We start from the raw sequence: 22661 nt of genomic DNA, 5'->3' as shown, positions 1-22661 counted from the left end.
TTGACATTCTTTTAAGAAGTACTTATGTCATGACTTAAAGAGAAATATTTTATAACGATAGTCATAAGACAAATATTCAATGATTCATTTTGAGGTTTTGTATGGAAGTAGATTTAAATCTTAGATTTATTGGAATAAGGACAAACAAGAAAAACTTTTATTTCTTGAATTTATGGAACAAATGGCTGATAAATTATGGTTGATTAAACAATGATTTAAAGTAAGCAAAAGAATTACTCCAGAATTTGGAGATATGATTTATAGCTTCAAGTGGCCAATCATTTATACTCGTTACAAGGATTATAAGTAAGAAAGATTAAGTTTGTATTATGCAAGGACATTTGAAGTTCTTGGTAAATTGAAAGAAGTTCAAAATAAAGAATACTGTCACATCTAATGTCTAGTGTACATGATGAATCTATGTTAAGAGAATATCTTGGTAAAAGCTATGTGGTTGGATATGAATATTTAAAAATTCAAGATGATATGTGTTTTAACATATTGAAAATATCTTTTTCGAATGGTTAATTGGAAAGAACAAGTTTTGAGGCAAAATGATTATTTTTGTCAAAGTTTAATGAAACAATCATACAACAAGAGAGGTGATTGCAAAAATAGAAGAATAAGATGTGGATGTAAATCAAGTTTCGAGGATAAAACTTTTATAAGGAGGGGAGAATATAATACCCCAGCCCAAATGATAATTGGCCTAGACTATTACTAAAGCCCATTAAGTTAATTAAGAGATTAATTAGTAAAAAAAAAGGGACTGAAGTATTATATGAAAGAAAACCTAGCCATCGTGAAACAGAAAATAAATATGAGTTCTTTTTCCTCATTTTTCTTAGGGTTAGAGAGCAGGAAAAATCAAGTTGGAGATTCAGAATCAGAGGCTACAATCAAGTTAATTCGCTAAAGGTGAGTATATGCCTTTTTTTTATTTAAGAAGAAATATCAAGTTGATTGCTATTATTTAGAGTTGAAGTTTTAAGAGCAAAATCAAGAAAAATTATGAAATCTTTCATTAATCTTCATGATCTATTTGGGTAAATTATTGGGCTTTGTTTATTTTATGTTTTTAAGATTTATTGATGATTATTGAATGGAGTTTAAAGGCTAAAAGTGGGGATTTAAGTTTTTAAATATTGAAGGAGAAATTCTATTTTTGGATGAAATGCCATGATCTATAATAATAAATTAAAATAGAATTTTGTATTAATGGATAAATTATTGCTATGATTGTTATATGTCATTGGAAAGTATGTTGAATCTACTTTCTAACGAAAAAACAGAAGTTGAATCTGAGTTTTTTATGAAGAGTTGTCTAATTTTTACTTAAGGATATGCAGGCTATAAGGCAGCAGCATCAGGGTTGAATTTTGAAAATTGTCTTAATTTCTATACAAGGAATTATAGATTAAGCCATATATGTTTAGAAAGCATATTGAGTCTACTTTCCAACAGAATAAGCGAAATTGAATTTGGAGTTTCCTATGAATAAATACATAATTTTAATAGAAGATATACAGGTTGTTTGACAGCAGCATCTGACGTGGATTTCAAAAATTGTTATAATTAATCCACAAGGAATAACAAGATGGGCCATATACGGTTAGAAAGCTTATCGAGTCTAGTTTTTAACACATTAAAAATATTTTAATTCTGAATTGGATATCTTGAGATATGGTCATTTTAGTGAAAGTAGCGCTGGCTGTCAGAATTAGTTACTTGAGTTAATTCTTGATTAACTTAATTGTTTTTGTATAAGTGGTCTCAAATAGGCTGATTAATTACTGTTATGTTGAAATTATCTTGAATAGGCTGTTAATTATTTGGGGAGAAAAACTAGGTGGTGGAATCGAAATGAGGTAAGTTGAACCTCACACACTTTGTTTGTTTTCAAATCTATGTATATATCTATGTTTCTAATTGAATGAATATTTTATTTCATTATTTTTGATGTATGAAAATATGATCAAGCAATTGATTATTTTGTGTTTATCTACATAAACAATGGATCATGCTTATGAATGAAATGAGAAAATGGTTTATGTTTAAAGAAAGATTTTATGATTGCTACGCTTTTATATCCCTGAAAAGTGGGATCATCGACACCAGAACTAGTTCTATGACCCTGGCTAATGGATAATAGTAGTTAGCAAAGACATGGTCATATAACCCTAGCTAACAGGTAATAGTAGTTAGCGTAAGGCCCCGGCTAGCGGGTTATAATAATTAAGAATGATCATGAGGATGAAATTGTTGATATGGTCAATGTTACGGGTTATTGTAGTGATCGTAGCTAATGATAAAAGAATGATAATGATGATTTATGATGATTTTAAACATTGATCAATGATTTGTATGAAATATGTATTTGACCATGAGTTGTGATTTTATAATTGATGAATTGACATGTTTTGAGATTGATTTATGAATTTGTGAAATGTTTGACAGAACGATGATCTTGAAATATTTTGACATTATGATTTGATGACTATTTTGAATATTGTATATGATATGTATGAAAATGATGTTTGATCCGATAAAGTGTATGAGCTTATACCTGCTGAGTGATGATTTGCTCATTCCCCTTTTACTTTTTTTTTACAGATGAGTAAGTGATAAGTTGCTTAATTTTTTGAAAAGCTAGAAGATCCAATGGGAAAGATTACTTAGTCGTCGAAGACAATGTTGGCCAGTGAGATCTTATGAAATAATTTTGTATTTCATATGGCTTGTATTTAGATATATAAAAATATATCATTAGTTAGATTAAATATATAGATTTTATTTTGCAAACTATATTAGTTTATTGAAGAATGTTATAATGATTAAGAAAGAAGGTTTCGTATTATTTTAGGGTTTACTTCAAGGTAATATGATCGTGTTGCGTCTTGATCTCGAGGTGTGACATAAAATTTTCTCACTTGAAATTACTCAAGGTTGGCCATACACCACGCTTTTTTTTTTTTATGTTTAATAATGGAGCCATCTAACCTAATTCTTCTTTATAATAATTTGATTTTTTATGATATCGTGAAACTACCAAAATTTGAATATTGCTTATTGAATTTAAGAGAATGTTGGCTTCTCTAATAAGTTGATTTGTTCCATTATTAATTTTAAAGGTTTCTATCAATCCTCGTGTTACATTCTTTATTTTTTCCATTTATGGTAAGTTATTTTATGAATGGCGATGATGATTAAATAATTCTTAAACTACTCCAATTAAGGGTACTTTTTGATAATTTCATTACTTTTATATAATATATATAGATGTGTGTGTGTGTGTGTTAAGTTTGTCTCCAATAAAGCATATATATATATATATACACACACACACACACACATATATATTACTAATTTATCTTTGAGGTTTGTTTTTTTTATAAGATTTGAGGATATGAAGGAACTGGATTGATTCGAATTTCAAATCTTAATCTTCATGTTTTTTATAAGTTATTTGTTACTAGATTAAAACACTCAAAATGAGTGTGCTTTTAATTTGCTAATAATAAAATTTAGATTTTATAATTTAAAACATAATACGATGATGCGATACGAATATGATATGAAAAAATGACACTAAGATAACATAGTTTAAAATTTTAACAATAATTATATATTGGTTTAATGAAGTCAAAAAATAAATTTAATATTTTCATGTCGACATAAATTTTGACACGTAATTTTCATATAAAACATAATATAAATACACAAATATACAAATTTCAATGTTTTATATAATATAAATATATGAATTATTAGGTGTAATAAAATTGATCAAGGGTTACTTTCATTAAACTTTCTAAGAAAACACATAGTATGTACTTGGTACTTTACTTGGTTGGGGTCAACAGGTTGGTGGCAATTAAGATGGAATTTTCCTTCCTTTTAATTTCTGTTCCTTTGTTTTCCTCTTTTTTTTTTCTGACTTTCTTCTTCCTTCTTCTTAATTTCTGTTCCTTTGTTTTCCAGCTTTTTTCTTACTTTCTTCCTCCACATTTCCTTTCTTTCCCACAAGGTTGGACTAATTCTTTTTTTTTTTTAATTTCCAAAGAGCTTGACCAATCCAGATAATCTATAACTATAGATTAAAGCAATCCTAGAGATTACTATGCTTATACTTTCTAATTTTAAAAAAGATTATCTTACACTTAATCAATAATAATATATATTATTATATTATTAAAATTAATCCCCTTTTTGTGCTCCGAAAATAAAAAAATAAAAAATAAACTAAAATTAACCATTGAAAAATTCATAGCCTTCATAGCCCCTCCAAAAAAAAGTGCAAATCTAAATACAAAATTAAAAAAATCAAAAATAAAAACTAAAATAAAAAGAAATAAAACAAAATAAAAACAGAATCATAAGTTTAAAACTTTACTTACAAATCAAAATATGAATAGCAATAGGCAAAAAAAAAAAAAAAAAACAAAAATGTAAAGGAAAGGTGGGTAGGGTTAAGGCAAACTCATTTTGAATTAGCTTTGGGATTAAGAAATTTGAGCTAAACAATAATAATTTAAAATTTTGTTAGCTCATTTTTTTTGTTTATTTAATTTTAATTTTGTACATAAATTAAATTTATTAAATTATTTAAAAAAATATAAAAATAAAAATTATTTGAATAAGTTAAATAAAGATTATTTTAAAATCTCTAATAATAACCCATGATTTATTTAATTGCATTTCCTTCCTCTCGCATTAATCACATGACTCACATGATCAATTAATTTATTATAAATTATAAATGAAATTAAAAAATGTATAGAAACTTCTATAAAGAAACATGCAAGAAACAATGGTGTAGTTTCATCTGTTACAATCGAAAGCAAGGAAAAAAATGAATAGTACCACAAGTTACAATCCCCACAAATTAAATCAGAGAAAATTACAATGCCTTTTCCTTTTCTTTTCTTTTAAATTCATGGGGATGATCATATGAGAATGAAATTAGGATCGAACCTTTTATTTTAATTTGTAAATTACAATGGCATACACTAAGTGTATTATTTGAATTTGGAGTTTAATTCAGTTGATTCATATAATTATTTATAGGGTTAGTTTAGTATTGCCATTGTTAGAAAAAATAAATAAGAGAAGAGAAAAAATAAAAAAGAATTTTGGCTTTGAGGTGTGAAGAACACTTTCTTAAAGACAATTATACTTTTAAGATACAACAAAGCATCAAACTTTTCAATTAGAATTGATGAAAATAGTTATACTAAAATATTTATTTATAATAAATGAATAGATATAAAATTCTATTCAGATGGTTATGATCTTCTATATAATCATGATTTTTATGAATAATAATCTATTTATATTTAAATAGTTATGACCATTTGTCATATGATAATTGTTTCTATTCAAACATAATTATTTAAAATATGAATAAAATTAATGCAAAAATTAATTTTATTCATCAATAATTAAATCTTTCTATCCAGTGTGAGATGCACCATATTCTAAACTACCAAAATCCCCTACTAGTTTGGAATGTTGGTGCTTAATTTTTTAACCTTTCACACAAATAAATATTATGAATACAATAAGATATCTCTCGATTTAAACCTTCAATTAGTGTATATATCTTAGAATTTTAACGAAGTTGATGGTATCCGTAGATTAAACCTTAACTCCTAGTTTTAGAATTGAAGATATAATATATATAATACTTATTTATTTTTCTATCAGAGGTTTATAATTGTTTTTAGCACTATTATGGCCATGTGCTTATCCTATTCATAAACATTTACAAAAGAGATCTCAATTCTTCTTGTTGAAGCGGCACCACTTTTATATTTATATAGGTAGAGTTTTCATTATGTCTCTATTCCTTTAGACATTTAAAACTCCATTAAGTGTATAAAAACTCAATAAAAACTCATCCTCCCTCATAATGGATCACACTAGTTTCTAAATTTTGAATGGTTTTACGAGTACTTACTAGATACATAGCAATAACTTATTTTACCCATTAAACTTTATAATTAGAGGTTACTAATTCAAAGTTGATTTCCCATTATTCCTATCTAATAGTAAGGGTTTAAATCCATTCTACTTGTAGTATTACTAACCAAATATCTTGGAATTCGATTTTCTTTTATGGTAATTATCCCCACTTAAAATTGAATCTCTAACATAATCACTTTAGGCTAATATGTCTAAACTTTTCATTTTGCATATCATTTATATACTTTAGACATTGTTGCCTCATTTTTATTATTTTAAGAAATAGTTAGTTTTGGTTGTGGCCATAACTCTATACTCATAAATTTCAACCATTCTATTTCCATAATTTTATACATCTTTAATACAATTATATTTCTAGTACAATTAGATAAACTCAATGAATAAACCAAACCATTTTAGTTCTTTTAGAAAATTTAAGGACCTTTTTAGTTCTTTTAGGAAATCTTATAACACTATGATGGTAATTTTTATTTCTTTTAATTCTTATCACCCTCACCATGTGCAAGTATACATTCTTTTATTAAAGAATGTCTCATTCAATTATCAATATATCATATATAATTAATCAAGTGGTCATTTTATTTATCTTTTCACTATTTTTTGATTTTTTTTTTTTAAGTAAGAGGCCTCCAAATCCACCCTTAGTGAAAGATAACTAGCCAATATTCTATATCTTAATTTTTTTTTCATAAAAGTTTCAAAAGTTTTATATTTTAACTCTATATAAAAGTTTACATCAATAAGCAAATTTTAAATATAATCATGCTTCTATAGTCTTCTTTTAAGACTTTTTATGTCATTTCATAAATATTTATATGAATATATTTCATCATGGACACTATTAATAATTTTTTTTTACCATGTACAAAATCATTTCCATCACCCAAATGGATCAAATAACATTCCTTTTACTTTTATAAAAGTTTTCAAAATCACAAGATCTTTGAATCACTTATGGCTTCCAAAGCAAATATACTTTAAAATTTTCACTATTTTTCAAAACTTTTAATAAAACCATAAATGATAAATCATTTGTATAATCCATGAATTAGATCATATACATAACAAAAAATTACCACAATGTGATCAAGATTGTGACATCAAATTTGGCTTATGGCTATTCTAAGCCAACCATAATAATCCACATTATACCTACAATCAAGTAGATTTGGCTATTGAAATTATCTCATTTATAGTGATAGCTTTTAGTAAAAATCAATTATCTCAAATGTTATCATGAGTTTCCAATGCATATATTAATTGGCTAATGGCCAATTTCAAGTTCATGGCTATTGAAACCTTTAAACTTGATTTCAAAATTTTATAAGAACTTTATTTCTCCACCATTTTGAAGTTTATATATCTCTGTTATTTACCACTTTTAATTAGTCATAATATTTTCAGATATATAATAAATTTAAACTTTACTCATAAGACCAACATGCCTATGTACAATGAGAGTCCATAGTATATTTAACTCCAATTTCAAATATTTTCACAATCATTTTGTGATCAATATGTTCATATTTAGATCACAATATTAATGCAAGTCATGAAACATGAATCCAAATAATCATTTTCATAAAATAGCATAAACAATAATTATAATATGAGTTCTACTCATATTTCATGTAAAAAACTTGTGAAGAATTTGCATTGGTTAAATCATTGATTGGCTAACTTTAAGGTTTACGACTTTCACAAACCAATATTATTATCTAAGCTCATATGTTAATATGGTGTATAACCAGCCACATCTTTTTCATTGTTATTAAACTATTGAAAACCTTGAAAACTTATGCATTTTTCATTTTAACAGCCTATAAAAAGCTATTTTTTCAGGTACAAGAAACAAAAATATCTTCATATGGAAAAAGTAACAATGCTTTTGTGTAATCATTGATTAATTCTTTGACGACAATTTATGATTTTCACTTTGTGATTGTTACCAAAAAAATTTTATTTTGTAAAATCACTTCTAGTGTAATACACCCAACAAGCAAAATATATGTCACATTGCCTATTTTTTTTATAATAACAATTATTTGGTTTATTATCCACCAATTAATCCATGAAACATCATATCTTAATAATAATTAGTCACATACATCAATTTAATTTTAATTGGTTTTCATGAAAATTGAACACTAGTTAAATTTTGAATCAATAATAAATTTTAAAAAAATATATCAACCTTTGATTTATAAACTATCAACAAAGATAGAACTATACAAATAGCTTGACTCAACTTATTATCTCAATTTTCGTGCCATGATTTAAAAATAAAACTAATCTTGTAGCCAAATCTTATTTTCTGCTATATTCTCCACCTAAATCTATTTTTTCATGGTAAATACCTTTAGCTATTTTCAATTGTTTTCATAGAAACTTGGGACAATTTGCCTATTCTATAAATAACCAAGACATGACAATTAAACAATCGGTCATTCCATTAGAATCCAATTTAATTCGTTTCTTTATAACATGTGATAATTCTTTTGATTATAGATCAATTCATGCCTTTCTCTTTTATGTTTTTAGGCTATTTCTCATCCCAGTCTTTATAAGCATCGATTTTTCAAATAGATATAATATGATTCATTAAACCCAATTGTAGAGCCAATTTCACTATATGCATAAACTTATGCAATGTAAGCAATATTTTGCATATTGTGTTTTGACTTTACACATTAATGAAATTAATTTTTAACGTGTCTATCCCATTCAGTTAATCTTTTTACTAGCAATTATACAAAAAATAAAATACATACCTCTAATGAAGATCTCCTAAAAATTAACATTTTGGTTCATGGAAACATTAATTATTTGACACCTTGAGCGTCCTCTAATATTGATCTCTAAATCATACCAATTTTTTCCTTGTATCTTTTTTATGCGAAATATAAATTTTTCATAATTGCCTTTAAATTGTTAGAAAAATAAATAAGAGAAGAGAAATAATAGAAAAGAATTTTAGCTTTGAGGCGTAAAGAACACTTTCTTAAAGTTAATTATGCCTTTAGGATACAATAAAGTCTCAAACTCTTCGATTAGAAGTAGTGAAAATTATTATATTAAAAGATTTATTTATAATGAATGAATAGATATAAACTTCTATTCAGATGGTTATGACCTTCAGTATAATCAAGATATTTATGAATAATAATCTATTTATATTCAAATAGTTATGACTATTTGTCATATAATAATTATTTCTATTCAAACATAATTATTTAAAATATGAATAAAATTATACAAAAATTAATTTTATTCATAAATAATTAAATCTTTCTATTCAATATGGAATGTACCACATTCTAAATTACCAACAGCTATTACAGTTGAAAAAAGATTTAAATTAAAAATAGTATGTTTAAAAATGTGATTAAAAATTTTAAATATTTAGTATTATTGTAAAAAAATAAAGCAATTAAAATGTCTAAATTTATATATATGCGTTTATATATTTTATACATTTCAAAAATAAATGCATTTATATATATATATATAAACGCATTTATTTTTGAAATGTATAAAATATATAAACGCATATATATAAATTAAAATATACAAATGCATATATAAAACTTAAGTCTGAAGGCATGCTTGAGTTTTGAAAGAGATTATATAAAAAATTAAAACCTATTAAATGGGCTCGAGCATAATTTTTAAGCCTGTTTAAATTTCGGACAAGGTCTTGGATAAAAAATTTAAAACCAAAGTTCGATTTGACTTGGCCTGAATTTATGTATATATAAAATTTTTTATTTATATATATATGTGAATTATATATAAATTAATTCACATATATATAAATTAAAAAATAAAAATTATAAATATTTGTTAAACTTAATTTGTATTTTTATATAATTTGTATTTTTAGTTTTTACATATAATTTTTATTTTTAATTTTTATATATATGAGAATTAAATACAATCCCATTAAACTTAATTTAATTACACATTTTTTAATTTTTATTATATAAATTAAGTTTAATTTGTGGATTGAAGATTTATTTTTTTAATTTGACCTAAGTTTGAAAAAATTTTGAGATTTGAAATTTTGAACTGAGCAGGATTTAAACAAGTATATAAATTATTAATACTAAGTATGAGTCTAATACGATCCCAACCCAACCCAACCCAATTCATGAACACCTTTAATAACAATCTAAGCTTGAATCTCAATACTTGCATTTTGGATTCAAATTCCTCTAATTTATTTTTATTTTCAAATTTTAACTTTTTATATAAAAAATTAAAATATTATTCTCGAAGTTACTTTCCTTAAACTTTATGAGAAAATACATAGTATGTACTTAGGTACTTTACTTGGTTGGGGTCAATGGGTGAGTGGCTATTAAATTAAATGATCAATGGACTTTCCTTCCTCTTAAATTCGATTTCTTTTTTTTTTCCTATTTTTTTCTTCTTTCTTCCTCCACCTTTCCTTTATCCCTATCCTACCTGGTTGCATGAGCTTGACTAATTGTCCAAGTCATTTAAACACTAAATATGATCAAGAAGCATCAATTCATGGTATTAATGTAATCTCTTTTTGTTTTCCTCTCGGCTTCCGACTCCATTGATGAGGTTATTTTTAAAAAAAAATTAAGTTTTAAATCGGATCAAATTAAAAAAAAAAAAAGAATTAAGTTGGAATTGGGTTTTAGATTAATCCATCTCAAGTCGATCAGATCTACATAAAACAAATATATTTTTATTATTTATTTAATTATATATATTATGTTAATAAAATTATTATTTAATATATTAATTTAATAAAAATATCATATTTATATATAATTTATATATAATTTATATAAAAAATAATATTTCATAAATATTATATTAAATTAAAATTATTAAATTAATTTTAAATCAAATTAATTTAATTATAATTTTAAATATATACAAATCTTGGATATAAAAAATATTTTAATATCAAATCGACTCAAAATCCAATATATATTTTACGAAATTGAGGTAGAATTGGGGCGAACAAAACCTCGTTCACACTAGTCCCGTTACCGTCACTAGATGCCATCTCATCTATGGGGCCCGCTAGAGTGAAGAAGAGCAATCATCAACACTCTTCTAGATTATTTTTTGTGCGTACAAAAACCTTCTCTTTTTTATAATTAAAGTATTAAGCTTTTTCCATAAAAAAAAAAAAAATTGAAGTCCTCTTGACTTCTTTGTGAAATATATAGTAAACTTGTAGTTTATTAGAATTTAATAATGCCATAGATTGTTCGATTTTTAATTTTATTAATTAGTCATTAAATAGAGAAGTACTTGTTGTGAAAAGAAAAATGAACAATATTTTTTGACAGGAATTATAACATAATAGCTATAATATATAGGAAAAATAATATCTGATAAGCAGTTGATCAGGAAGAGATCAAAGCTGCATCGAGAGACATTGAAGCTGAATAAATGAACAAATTTTATTAAGAAAAAGATGGTTTTTCTCTCACATAATTACTGCTTTGAACATTCTCTGGAAAACAAATCTGTCATCTCATCAGCAAAGTCTTAAAGATGCATTGTTAGACTTTGACTTAACAATTCAATTAAAATCTGCAGCACAATTCATCTTCCTAATCTATTGTTCTTAAAGGCATCTCTCAAGTTCTTTCCTAAAAACAGAAATTTCTTTCAAAGTTTTGACTCTAGCTCCCTGGAGCAGCTTTCATTGGAGTTTATAATATGGAACACTTCAACTATAAGTCTGAGGTTGTAGTCTCCTTCTTGGTTTCCTTGATGATTTGCAAGTCGTACACTAAATCTGTCAATCGAATCCAGACCGACCTGCAACAACAGTCCTAACTATGGAACAGTTCGAAGCACTTACATCCGACAGTTCTAATCCCTCCAAGAAATGATACATGATTCCACTACAGACTTCAAAAGCATCAGACCCAGCAACTCCCCAAAACCCACCTACACAAAAGCTGCCGACCTATGAAGACATTGCAGCCTTCTTGGCATCAGACGATATGAAACACCAATGACCTACTGCCTTACAAACACCTCAAATCAAGACAAGCCACTACCTGAAAGTCCAAACAAGGAACTACAGTCGAACAGAGATTTGAAAGCTAGGATAGAAGCTACGAAGAAATAGTTAAAGAATAAAGCCTCCACTTTTGATAAAGAATCCTAAAAACTTCTCCTTTTATCGAAAAGATATATCAAGCATTGCCCCAAGAGATTAAAAAATATCATAATACATCAGGATAATATTTCGATGAAGATTGAAGCGTTAAAGGGGAGACTAGACCAGACGAATTCAACTTTTGCTCCAATAACCACAATGAACCACATATAATTTTGCACCCAAATTATGAAGAAGAAGAATGGTGATGGAGATGATAAGAAAAAAAAATGAAGAAAAGAAAGCATCAGAGAAGGGCAAAGACAAGTTAGAGAAAAATTTGAAGCCAATGATTATGAACATAAACAATTCCACCAAATATCTAACATGTTACACCATGGTAAAACTTTGCTGGAACTGTTCAGATTCATATTCACTGTCTTCAAAGTTTTCTCTAACTTGCCTTGCATTTCTCTGATGCTTTTCTTTTCTTCATTCTTCACTCATTTAGTTTCTCCATCATCTTTTCTTCTTCTTCTTCAGGGTGCAGAATCATGCACTCCACTTGGTCCAGGAACAGCTACTGCATTAGTACTGCTTCTGGTTTGGTTTGCTTTCAGGTTATTATGGCTTCAAAAGGAGAGAGGAAAACCGTGTTTCACACGGATCTTACACGGTTAAGTAAGGTAGAAGGAACGGGTAGAAGCTGAAATTATCGGACACGGTTCATTTATGGAATCTCAACTACCATATATAACCGCGTTAACCAGCAGGTTGAAGTCAGAAGAAACCTACTTTGTTGTCTTTTGATACGTTGGCTGAGATTTTTCTTTTTTTTTTTTTTAACCCTGTTCTTGTTGTTCTTTTGAATAAAGAAATTGGAGGAAGCTGATCATGTTAGCATTGGATCACCACCATAATTATAGCTTCAAATTACAAAGAAGGAAAATGGGATCGAGAAGTTCTATATGAAGAAAGCACTTAAACAGACCAAATATTTGCTAGTACAGGTAATGAAATTTAAATTTTAGATTTATTAGAAGTTATTTTTTAAAATTATTGTGTAAATTAATTGAATTAAGTATTGGGTTATTTTTTATTTTGCTTTGAAATTATATATAATATTTTTTTTAGAAATGAAATGGTGATGAAGGTTTCAAAACTATATTTTTTTAATTATTTGAAATTGACAGTTTTGAAACTCTTGATTAGTAAAATTATCAAATATTTTATTAATAAACCACTATGATGGATAGAACCATAAGTTTTCATTTCTTTTTTTGTTGTTTTTGTCAAATGATTGTAGATACCTATGAATTGCATGTGATAGTCCATGAGATGAATTTCATATCATCTAGCCAAGATGAAATAAAATATGAAAAGAAGAAGGCATTTTTACTGGTGGGACATGTAGCCTAGCTAGAAGCTAGAGATCATGTTCTTATAATAAAAGTATTTTTATTTGTTAATTAAACTATTACTACAAATTTTTCTAATTAAACTTTAAAAAAATTTGACGCTTACTTGAAGTTGAAAATGGATTCGAGACTAAATCTAGTGAGAGAAAGAAATTGAAAAAATAAAAAATTAATTTAAAATCATGACGTTCGATTTGATTTGGATCAATTTTTTTTATTAGGATCGAGTAAATTTAGTTGTTCAGAATCTCTCTTTTGATAAATATTGATTTGAGTATTTGAATATGTCTGAAAATTTTAATTCTAGCATCCCTTATTAGAAATTTTCTTTGACGGATTCGACAAATCCATCAGCATCTAGCAGGTATTACCTTTTCCCACCCAAGAACACGTTAACAAAGTTTGTAATGGTTAGTATTTGAAAGGTGATCATAAAAGACAACACATCCATGAAAATATAATTTTATTAAGAAAAAGATAGTTTTTCTCTCACATAATTACCGCTTTGAACATTCTCTAGAAAACAAATCTTTCATCTGATCAGCAAAGTCTTGAGGATGCATTGTTAGACTTTGTCCTAACAGCTCCATTAAATTCTGCAGCACATTTATCTTCCTAATCTATTGTTCTTAAAGGCATCTCTCAAGTTCTTTCCTGAAAACAGAAATTTCTTGCAAAATTTTGACTCTAGCTCCCTGGAGCAGCTTTCATTGGAGTTTAGAATATGGAACACTTCAACTGTAAGTCTGAGGCTTAGTCTTCTTCTTGGTTTCCTTGATGATTTGCAAGTCTACACTAAATCTGTCAATCGAACCCAGACCGACCTGCAACAACAGTCCTAACTATGGAACAGTTCGAAGCACTTACATCCGACAGTTCTAATCCCTCCAAGAAATGATACATGACTCCACTACAAACTTCAAAAGCATCATATCCAACAACTCTCAAAAACCCACCTGCTGACCAATGAAGACATTGCAGCCTTGTTGGCATCAGACGAAATGAAACACCAATGACCTACTGCCTTACAAACACCTCAACAATAGCCACTACCTGAAAGTCCAAACAAGGAACTACAGTCGAACAGAGATTTGGAAGCTCGGATAGAAGCTACGAAGAAATAGTTAAAGAATAAAGCCTCCACTTTTGATAAAGAATCCTAAAAACTTCTCCTTTTATCAAAAAGATCGACCAAGCGTTGCCTCAAGAGATTCAAAAATATCATAACGGATCTTCATAATGTTTCGATGAAGATTGGAGCGTTAAATGGGAGACTAGACCAGAAGAAATTCAAGTTTTGCTCTAATAACCACAATGAACCACATAATTTTGCACCCAAATTATGAAGAAGAAGACTGGTGATGGAGGTGATAAGAAAAAAAATGAAGAAAAGAAAGCATCAGAGAAGGGCAAAGACAAGTTAGAGAAAAATTTGAAGCCAACGATTATGAACATGAACAGTTCCACCAAATATCTAACATGTTTGTCTAATAACTTTTCCTGCAAGAAAAGCCAATTGATGTGCACATCTAAACACCTTTGACTGTTCAGTTATGAGAAAGGAATTAGTACCTAGGAGAATGGAAAATACAAGTTAAAGAAAAAATGTTTCAATGGCTTTCTCTGCAAACGGTGAACCTTAAGCTCAAGTTTTGAGATCATTAAGAAGTGCAGCAGAGAAAGGGCAAAGACAAGTTAAAGAAAAAAATTGTCCCTGCACAAGACAAGAGATAGCTTCAAAATTTTCTTTAACTTGTCCTTGCCTTCTCTGATACCTTCTGCCTTTAGGTCCCTTTGCAATTGAAGAAGAAAAATCATTGGATTTTCTATACTAGGCAAAGCTAGCTTTAATTGGACAACTGTCTGAAATTTCCTCTTTGTTATTTATAGGCATGGTGATGGGTGAGGAGCTCAACTTCTATGCAAATGAAAGGAAAGTTAACAGAATTTATATAATTTGCGCAAGTTAGGAAGGAAAAATTAGAACAATTACATAATCGAATAAATAACAATTACATAATAGAATAAATTATTATTCTTTTAGACATGAAAAGAAATTGCTTATACAAACTTGCTTATGAAATTTAATAACTTTTTTTAAAAATTAATTAATTCGTAGATCAATCTATTAGGGATCACAACTGGATATTATTTCTAATAATAACTTATAATTTATTTAATGGTCTTTCCTTCCTCTCACGTTAATTATAAGACTCACATGAATTAATTATCTTATAATTATAAATTTAAATTGAAAATAAAAATTTTATAGAATGATTCTACTGTTATAAAGAAACATGCAGGAAACAAATGGGAAGTTTTATTTGTTATAATCAAAATGAAGGGAAAAAAAAATGAATGGCAATATACCACTAGTTAGGAGTCCTTTTAAAAATCAGAGAAAATTATAGTGCTTTTTTTTCTTTTAAATTCTGGGTGGATGATCAAATGAGAAAGAGATTAGGATTTAACTTTTCATCTTTTAATTTGTAAATTACAAAGACACAAATTAAGGGTATTATTTGAATTTAAAATTTTTAATTCAGTTAATTTATGTAATTATTTTTAAATATAATATTTAGTAATAATTTAAATTTTAATTTTAATACTTACAATTTGAATTCAAATCTCAATACTTATAATTTTTTTTTTTATCTATCGATTATTTTTGAAAAAAAAATTAAGGTTCTATTCTCAAGCTTACTTTCATTAAACTTTCTAAGAAGATACATGGTACGTACTTGGTACTTGGTTGGAGTCAATGTGTGGATGGCAATAATGGAATTTTCCTTCCTCTTAATTTCTTTTTCTTTGTCTTCCTGCTTTGCCCCCTTTTTTCTCTACCTTTCCTCGTCTCTAACCTACAAGATTGCATGAGCTTGACTAATTCAAATAATCAATAACGTACCATAATTTTAAAGTTTATATTTAATATATTATTAATATATAAATTTTATATATTATTAATAAATCAAATAAAAATAAATTAAATAATAATATTTCATTAATAAATAAATTATTTTAATTTATATTTATTTATTTAAAAATTAATCTTTATTTATTAATAAATTATTATTATTTAATTTACGAATAATATATCAAATATAAATTCTAATAATTTTTATCACCATTCAATCAATTAAACGGGGTAATAGAATAAAAAACCATCACTTAAGCTCGATGATAAAGGTATTTTGTGGTCCAGGAAGCCTGACACGGAGTCTGTGGAAAATGTAGGAAGCCAGCCAGCTGAAGTTGTCAAATTGCATCCGTTTCCTAAACTAACGAAAGGAACCCATACATTTTTTTTTATCACATAATTGTCAACCATGTGCTTACAAATTATTAATTAATCATCTAATTTGATATGACATCCTTCATGTTTTCCTCACTTTAGTTGATAAATAATAATAAATAATTTGAACTAAGCTAGAAATGGTTAAACATGTTCAAAGGATAGATTATTAGTTCAAATTTAAAGATTCGTCTAAATTTTAATAGAATTTAAATAAAAAATTAAAATTTATTAAATAAATTTAGACATAATTTTTAAACTTATTTAAATTTTTGGTAAAATCTTGGACAAATGAATTAAAATTGAACCCAATTCAATCTAACTCGAATAAAATATATAATTGAAACGTTATAATTATATAAGTATATACATGTAAATTTTTATTTTTTATTTTATTTTTTTAAACAAAAATTTTAAAAATTGTTATTATATAAATTAACTTTAATGAGTGGACTTGTGATTTATTTTTTTGATTTGGGTTGAGTTTAAAAAAATTTTGAGATTTAAAATATCAGATTGGATCAGACCTGAACAAGTGTATAAGCTATTATATTAAGTATAGGTCTCGTCTGAATTCAATCTGACTCAACTTATGAATACCCATAACAATGGTTAGTATTTGAAAGAATTTAAGTTAATTGTTTTGATATAAAAGTTCTAAAATTTTCTCACTTGAAATTACTCAAGGTTGGCCACACCCCACGCTTCTTTTTTTTTTCTTTTTTTATGTTTAATAATGGAGCGATCTAACCTAATTCTTCTCTATAATTATTTGATTTTTTATGATATCGTGAAACTGACAAAATTTGAATATTACTTATTGAATTTAAGAGAATGTTGGCTTCTCTAATAAGTTGATTTGTTCCATTATTAATTTTAAAGGTTTTTATCAATTCTCATGTTACATTCTTTATTTTTTCCATTTATCGTAAGTTATTTTATGAGTTGCGATGATGATTGAATGATTCTTAAAGTACTCCAATTAATGGTAGTTTTTCATAATTTCGGTACTTTTATATAGTATATATAAGTGTGTATGTGTGTGTGTTAAGTTTATCTCCAATAAAGCATATATATATATATATATATATTTGTATATATATATATATGTATATATATATATTACTATTTTATCTTTGAAGTTTATTTTTCTTTTATAAGATTTGAGGATATGGAGGAATTGGCTTGATTCGAATTTTAAATCTAAGTTTTCATGTTTTTTATAAGTTATTTGTTATTAGAATAAAACACTAATAATAAAATTTAAATTTAATAATTTAAAATATAAAACGATGATACGATACGAATATGATATGAAAAAATGACACTAAAATAGCACGATTTATAATTTTAGCAATAATTATATATGTGTTTTTGAAATCAAAAAATAAATTTAATATTTTTGTGTCGACATAAATTTTGACATATAATTTTTATATAAAACATGACATAAATACATAAATATATAAATTTTAATATTTTATATGATATAAATATATAAATTATTAAGTCTAATAAAATTTATAATATGAGTTTAATGAAATCAAAAAATAAATTTAATATTTTTATGTCGATATAAATTTTGATATATAATTTTTATATAAAATATAATATAAATACATAAATATATAAATTTTAATATTTTATATAATATAAATGTACGAATTATAAGGCCTAATAAAATTGATCAGGGGTTACTTTCATTAAACTTTCTAAGAAAACACATAGTATGTACTTGGTACTTTACTTTGTTGGCGTCAACGGGTTGGTGGCAATTTAGATGGAATTTTCCTTCCTCTTAATTTCTGTTCCTTTGTTTTCCAGCTTTTTTCTTACTTTCTTCCTCCACCTTTCTTTTCTTTCCCACAAGATTGGACTAATTCTTTTTTTTTTTTTATTTCCAAAGAGCTTGACTAATTCAAATAATCTATAACTATAGATTAAAGCAATCATAGAGATTATTATGCTTATACTTGTCTAATATTTAAAAAGATTATCTTACACTTAATCAATAATATTCTATATTATTATATTATTAAAATTAATCCTCTTTTGTGCTCGAAAAAAAATAAAAAAATAAATTCAAATTTACCATTAAAAAATTCATAGCCTTCATGGCCCCTCCAAAAGAAGTGCAAATCTAAACAAAAAATTAAAAATAAAAACTAAAAAAAAGAAATAAAACAAAATAAAAAGAATCATAAGTTTAAAACTTTACATACAAATCAAAATATGAATAGCAATAGGCAAAAAAAAAAAAAATAGAAAGGTTAAGGAAAGGTGGCTGGGTTCAGGTAAACTCATTTTGAATTGGCTTTGGGCTAAACAATAATAATTTAAACATTTGTTAGCTCATTTTTTGTTTATTTAATTTTAATTTTGTACATAAATTAAATTTATCAAATTATTTAAAAAATGACATGAAAATAAAAATTATTTGAATAAGTTAAATAAGGATTATTTTATAATCCCTAATAATAACCCACGATTTATTTAATTGCATTTCCTTCCTTTAATCACATGACTCACATGATCAATTAATTTATTATAAATTAAAAATTGTATAGAAACTTCTATAAAGAAAGATGTAGCAAACAATTACGAAGTTTCATCTGTTACAATCGAAAGGAAGTTAAAAAACATGAACGATACCACAAGTTTACAATCCTTTTAGAAATAAGAGAAAATTACAATGCTTTTTCCTTTTTTTTTTTCTTTTAAATTCGTGGGGATGATCATATGAGAACGAAATTAGGCTTGAACCTTCCATTTTAGTTTGTAAATTACAATGGCACAAATTAAGTGTATTATTTGAATTTGAAATTTAACTCAATTGATTCATATAATTATTTTTAGGGTTAGTTTAGTATTGCTATTGTTAGAAAAAATAAATTAAAAAAAATAATAGAAAAAAATTTTGACTTTGAGGTATAAAAAACACTTTCTTAAAAATAATTATGCCTTTAAGATATAACAAATCCTCAAACTCTCCAATTAGAAGTAGTTAAAATGATTATACTGAAAATTTTATTTATAATAAATGAACATATATAAACTTCTATTCAAATGATTATAAACTTTTGTATAATCATGATCTTTATAAATAATAATCTATTTATATTCAAATAATTATGGTCATTTGTCATATGATAATTGTTTCTATTCAAACATAATTATTTAAAATATAAATAAAATTAATACAAAAATTAATTTTATTCATCAATAATTAAATCTTTTTATCTAATGTGAGATACACCACATTCTAAATTACCAATAATCCCCCACTAGTTTGGAATGTTGGTGTTTAATTTTTTAACTTTTTATACAAATAAATATTATGAATACAAGAAAGTATCTCTCGATTTAAACCTTCAATTAGCGTATATATATCTTAGAATTCTAATGAAATTTATGGTGGCCGCAAATTAAACCTTAACTTTTAGTGTTAGAATTGAAGATATAACACACATAATACTTATTTATTCTTTTATCAGGGGTTTATAACCACTTTTTGCACTATTATGGCAACGTATTTATCTTGTTCATAAACATTTACTAGAAAAACTTTGATTTTTCTTATTGAGATGGCACCACTTCTATGTTTATATAAGTAGAGTTTTCATTATGTCTCCATTGTTTTAGACATTTAAAACTCCATTAAGAGTATAAAAACTCATCATCCCCGTGCAATGAATCACAGTAGTTTTTAAAATTTGAATGAATTTAACTAGTGCTTAATAGACACAAAACAATAACTTGTTTTTACTAATTAAATTTTCTAATTAGAGGTTACTAATTCAAAGTTGGGTTCCCATTATTGGTGTCTAATAGTAAAGGTTTAAATCTATTCTACTTATAGTACTACTAACCAAATATCTTGGAACTCAATTTTCTTTTATGATAATTACCTCCACTTAAGATTTAATCTTTAAATAGGCTAATATGTCTAAACTTTTCATTTTGCATATCATTTATATGTTGTAGACATTATTGCCCTATTCTTATTATTTTAAGAAATAATTGGTTTTGGTTATGGCCATAACTCTATACTCATAAATTTCAAACATTCTATTTTCATACTTTTATATATCTTTAATACAATTATATTTATAATATAATTGGATAAACTCAATAAATAAACCAAACCATTTTAGTCTTTTTAAGATTTTTAAGGACCTTTTTATGATTTTACTTTAGTAAATGTCTAAACTTATTAGCTTGTATAATTTGCTCATAAAAGTATACGAAAATCTTACAACATTATGATGGTAATTTTTATTTTTTTTTAATTCTTATCACCCCCATCATGTGCAAGTATGCATTCTTTTATTAAAGAATGTCTCATTCAATTATCAATATATCATATATACTTAATCAAGTTGTCATTTCATTTATCTTTTCACTATTTGGTGGTTTTTTTTTTTTAAAGTAAAAAGCCTCTAAATCTACCTTTAGCGAAAGAAAACTAGTAAATATTCTATATCTTAATATTTCATTTTCATAAAAGTTCCAAAACTTTTATACTTTAACTCAATATAAAAGTTTACATCAATAAACAAATTTCAAATATAATTATGCTTCTATAGTCTCCTTTTAAGATTTTTTATGCCAATTCATAAATACTTATATGAATCTATTTCATCATGGGCACTATTAATAATTTTTTTTTACCATGTACAAAATCATTTCCATCACCTAAATGGATCAAATAGCATTCTTTTTGCTATTATAAAAGTTTTCATATTCACAAGATCAATGAATCACTTATGGCTTCCAAAGCAAATAAACTTTAAAATTTTTATATATTTCAAAACTTTTAATAAAATCATAAATGATAAATCATTTGTACAATCCATGAATTAAATTATATACATAAAAAAATTACCACAACATGAAGATTGTGGCATTAATTTTGGCTTATGGCTATTCTAAGCCAACCATAGTAATTCACATTATACCTACAAATCAAGTAGATTTGGCTATTAAAGTTATCTCATTTATAGTGATAGCTTTTAGTAAAAACCAACTATCTCAAATGTTATCATCAATTTCCAATGCATATATTAATTAGCCAATAGCCAATTCCAAGTTCATGACTATTGAAACCTCTAAACTTGATTTTAAAATTTTATAAGAACTTTATTTCTCTATCATTTTGCAGCCTATATCTCTGTTTTTTACCACTTTTAATTAGTAATAATATTTTTGGATATATAATAAATTCAAACTTTACTCATATTACCAATATACCTATGTACAATGAGAGTCTATAGTATATTTAACTCCAATTTCAAATATTTTCACAATCATTTTGTGATCAATATGTTCATATATATCTAGATCACCATATAAATGCAAGTCACAAAACATGAATCCAAAGAATTAGTTTCATAAAATAGCATGAACAATAATTATAATATGAGTTTTACTCATATTTCATGTAAAAAACTTATGATGAATTTGCATTGGTTAAATCATTGATTGGCTAACTTCAAGTTTTACGACGTTCACAAACCAATATTATTATCTAAGCCCATATGTTAATATGGTGTATAACCAACCACATCTTTGCCATTGTCATTAAACTATTGAAAACCTTGGAAACTTATGCATTTTTCATTTTAACAACCTACAAAAAGGCCATTTTTTCGGGTACAAGAAGCAAAAATATTTTCATATGCAAAAAGTAACAATGCTTTTGTATAATCATTGATTAACTCTTTGACAGCTATTTATGTTTTCACTTTGTGATTGTTCACAGTAAAATTTTATTTTGTAAAATCACTTCTAATGTAATACACCCAGCGAGCAAAATATATGTCACATTGCCCATTTTTCTGATAATAACAATTGTTTAATTTAT

The 22661-nt window shown here is 25.8% G+C and overlaps 1 long non-coding RNA gene across 1 annotated transcript; it reads left to right on the top strand.

The window, feature by feature from the left end:
* The first annotated feature begins 11049 nt into the window (after nucleotides 1-11049).
* Nucleotides 11050-15459, top strand: LOC149519093 (uncharacterized). The gene is made up of 2 exons (XR_016341501.1): nucleotides 11050-13095; nucleotides 14106-15459. It is a non-coding gene; the product is annotated as an uncharacterized LOC149519093 (long non-coding RNA).
* Nucleotides 15460-22661: the final 7202 nt, after the last annotated feature.

Source organism: Durio zibethinus, chromosome 4 (assembly GCF_047325235.1).
Source record: "Durio zibethinus cultivar Kanyao isolate XHJ-2024 chromosome 4, ASM4732523v1, whole genome shotgun sequence".
Lineage (NCBI taxonomy): Eukaryota > Viridiplantae > Streptophyta > Magnoliopsida > Malvales > Malvaceae > Durio > Durio zibethinus.
The sequence above is the reverse complement of the archived record's forward strand: the minus strand, read 5'-3'. Positions and strand labels throughout refer to the sequence as shown.